A 4,255-nucleotide genomic window follows, 5' to 3' on the forward strand; every position below is an offset into this window, starting at 1 on the left:
TTCTCGAGAACTGTCCCAGCTCCAGCCCTGGGATCTCTTGTAAGTAGGCTCGGGGGAAGCAGGTGAAGGAGGGCAGCGGTCAGGACCCCGAGCTCAGGGAGACCCGGACGGGGAAGCTCGGCCCTCCTGGCAGGCACCGGCACCTCCTTCCCCGGGTGGCCTCTTCCAGCCTGGCTCCCAGGCTTCTACAATGTCTACGTCTCCACTAGATGATGAGCAGCTCTGGCCAGCTCCCTCAACTTCTTTCTTTTCATCACATAATTATTTTTCCTAATCACATATATTTTATTGCACAAATCGTAGACAATTTAGAAATTTACAGGAGAGCAAAAAGAAAATGAAAATCATTCATAATCCCATTACCCACAGGGAAAGTGCCTGTCCGCCCAGTCTATTTTAAGACACGATGTAATTTTTACAAAAATGGGATAAGATTCAGCCTGTACTCTGAGTTCCCGCTTATACTAAAAGGATTGTCTTGGCCATTTTTCTAGAACATGAAGTATTCTTTTCTGACATGAGTTTACTATAATATATATATAGTCCCTATTGTATTGCTGGCATTTAAGTGACCCATTTCCATATTGTTCTTAGAGTGAACTCTTTGGGCACATCCATGAGTCAATAAAACTGCTAAGAGAAGTGAAACGATTTGTGCACACACAGATCCCAGGGACATTGTGTAGAACACCCGGTGGCGGGGGCAGAACAGGGTCTCTCACTCCACCAACAGTTGTTACCTTTGGTATCACTTGTATCTTCTTGTTTCAATTTGTATTTCCAAGAAGTGTGAGCATCCTTTCCCGTTAATGATCTTTTTAATACTTATTTGAGAAAGGCTCATTTTTATCTGGGGAAGACCGTTAGTTTCCAAATGTTCTCCCTAAACTAAAAATATTATTCTCTATTGCTTCTGCTGCAAACACCTTTTCCAGTAGGCACTTGAGTTTTTATGCTTTGTTGTTGTTTTAAAAGCAGCGGAAGCTCTGGGGTCGCTAGAGCTCAGCTGCCCTGAGGCTTCTCCACCTAGTCCCCCGCAGACACACAGCGCTGGAGCCGCTGAGCTGGGTGCCTCTCTGGGCTTGTGGCTGGGGGGCCAAGGAATCTGCATTCCAGACACCACCTCAGTCGTACAAACAGCACCACTTCCTCCTGGCACTTCCAGGGCTTCATTTCTAACATTCTTTTTTTTTTTTTTTTAAAGATTTTATTTTATTTTTTTATTCATAGACAGAGAGAGAGGGGCAGAGACACAGGCAGAGGGAGAAGCAGGCTCCATGCAGGGAGCCCGATGTGGGACTCGATCCCAAGTCTCCAGGATCACACCCCAGGCTGCAGGCGGCGCCAAACCGCTGCGCCACCGGGGCTGCCCCATTTCTAACATTCTTATTTAGTTTAACGTGTCAGAACTTTATCCACCTGCAATTAATTTTGGACTATGGGGCACCTGGGTGGCTCAGAGGTTGAGCATCTGCCTTCAGCTCAGGGCATGATCCTGGGGTCCTAGGATCGGGTCTCGCATCGGGCTCCCTACAGGGATCCTGCTTCTCCGTCTGCCTATGTCTCTGCTTCTCTGTGTGTGTCTCATGAATAAATAAAATCTTTAAAAACATTTTTTTTTGGAATATGTCTATGAGGTTCCAGGTTATTTTTTAAATCTGCACATCTGTTTTTGACCTTTCCAAAATATCTCTTATTAATATTTCCAATTTAAATGTATGTTTGAGTGGTGGGCTTTTTTTTATATTTTTATTTTTTTCTATTTAAGGGAGGGACAATTGGACTCTCAGTCTGAGTCCTCAGATTGGTAAGGGAATCAAGCCAAGTTAAACCAGAATTTCACTGAGCGGCATTTCAGGCCTGAATCTATTTTCATTCCTTCATTCATTTAGCATGTACTGGCTGAGCATCTGCTCTGTGCTGGGTACTTCTGGTGCACCTGCCATGTACAGAAGAATTGCCAGGAGCCAGGTGGTACCTTACGCGGCAGAGCCCGCGGCCTGTCCAGGGTGGCCACACCAGGAGGAGGCCATCTGAAGCCCCCACATTCCCACAGCTTGTGACCTGTGACTTTGGCTGTTTCCATAGTTCAGAGCCTTTCTGCAGCTTCTTCTTATCTTTTTACCTTTTAACCCCTTTTCCCCAACCACCAGTCTGTTCTCTGTATCTGTGAGCTTGGTTTTGTTTTGTGTTGAGAGTCACATTTATGTGAGATCATACGTATCTGTCTTTCCCTGATTTTATGTCACTTAGCATAATGCCCTGCGGTCGGTCCATGCATGTTGTCACAAATGGCAGGATTTCATTCTTTTCATGGCTGAGAAATATTCCATCATGTATACATGTCACATCTTCCTTATCCATTCCTCTGTTGCTGGACACAGGGACTGCTTCCACAATTTGGCTATTATAAATAATGCTGTAATGAACATAGGGGTGCTTATGTCTTTTTAAGCTAGTGTTCCATTTTCTTTGGGTAAATACCTAGGATTGGAATTACTGGATGATATGGCATTTCTATTTTTAATTTTTTGAGGAACCTCCACACTGTTTTCCACAGTGGCTGCACCAGTTTGCATTCCCACCAACAGTGAGAATTTTTTATTTTTAAAAATTAATATAAAAAAAGAGGGTGCCTGGCTGGCTCAATCAGAGGAGCATGTACCTCTTGATCTCAGGCAAGGCCATGAGTTTGAGCCCCACATTGGGTGAAGAGATTACATAAATAAATAAATAAATAAATAAATAAATAGACTTAAAAAATTCATATTATTTTGCCCACTGCTGTGAAATGCCATTTTCATCATATCCCAATTCCTTTAAAATAATAGGTTTCTTTTCTATTTATCTGGCTACCCCTGACCCGGACTGCTTGCACTACAGTAGCTTTCAGCCAATACTCGGAGAAAATGCTGGCAGCAGTAATTTTATTTCCTCAAGAATTTCTTGGCTCTTTGTGAGCATTTATTCTTTCCATGAACTGAGACCTACTTGACAAGTTCAAAAATGATCTCCTTATGTTTTCATTAGAATCACATTCAATTTATAAATTAGTTTCTGGAGAACTGCTATCTTGGCAATGACTGTTCATTGCATAGGCCTTTCTCTGCAATTATTCATGTTGACTTTTATGTTGCTCAGTTAAAAAAAATGGTTAAAAATAAAGACCTAGCCAGTTTCTTATTAAGTTTACTCCTAAGTAGTTTATAAATTATATTGCCTTCTGTTCATGTACTCCTTTACCTTTCCTGTGTGATTATTATAACAATTGAGGACCTTTGAACATTTATTTTGTATCCACTTTACATTAATTTTTCCAGTTGTTCAATTTCTTCTGTCAGTTTTCTAGGTGGGCATGTATTATCTGTAAATAAGTCTCCTTCTTGATGATGACACTTCTTTCCAGAACTTTCCAGAAGAGGTTGTACGGGTAGTGATGTGTAACCACTGGCCTTCATTTTGGCTCATGGCTCTGAGGGGCAAGCCTCTCACACGGCCCATGGTCCCAGCTGCTCGCCACACTGGGAAGGATGGTGGAGACCAGACGTGCAGCCTGGGCCCTGCCCACTCAGCCTTCCGCAGGTGCAGCTTCAAGGGCAGGTGTCCAGCCTGCCACACATTCTGCATCTCCTTCGGAGCTCGGGAGGCTCTGGATGTGGGGACACGGCAAGTCATGCCAGGCCTTGGCCGCCCTCTGGTCAGCACTCTTGGGCAAAGAGAAGCCCGTCTGGCTCTCTGGCTGGTCAGGCAATGGCTGCTCACATGGCCCAGACACAGGGAGAAGGAGCAGGATGCTGCCTTTTTAGGGTTCTATGTTTCCTAAAGGAATGCCCAGGTGGTGTCTCCTTTGTCTAACCCCATCTGTCCCACCCAACATGAGAGTCCCCACTCCTCTGTCTGCGTGTTTGTGTTAACCAGTCAGGCCCTCTGCTCAGTGTCTATAGGCCCCAGGGGATCAAAACTTTGGGGTTACCCCTCCTTCCAACCCCCATTCCCAGGGGGCTCCACACATCACTCCCCACTCCCAGCCTGCGGTGATTTCCATCCTCAGTGCTCTGATCTACGTGAAGGACCAGCCCCGAAAGTGTAGCCTGCCTACACGGAGAGTGCATACAGCAGACTTTCCTTGAAGATGTGGGGTGCGGGAAGGAAGATCCAGCAAGCCCACCTCTGGGTGTTTATGATACAGAATTAAAACCAGGAGGCCAAAGAGGTTTAGCACTCCCACATGCATTCCAGCATCATTCCCAAAAGC

The sequence above is a fragment of the Canis lupus genome, chromosome 2 (genome assembly GCF_048164855.1).
Source record: "Canis lupus baileyi chromosome 2, mCanLup2.hap1, whole genome shotgun sequence".
In the NCBI taxonomy this organism is placed as follows: domain Eukaryota; kingdom Metazoa; phylum Chordata; class Mammalia; order Carnivora; family Canidae; genus Canis; species Canis lupus.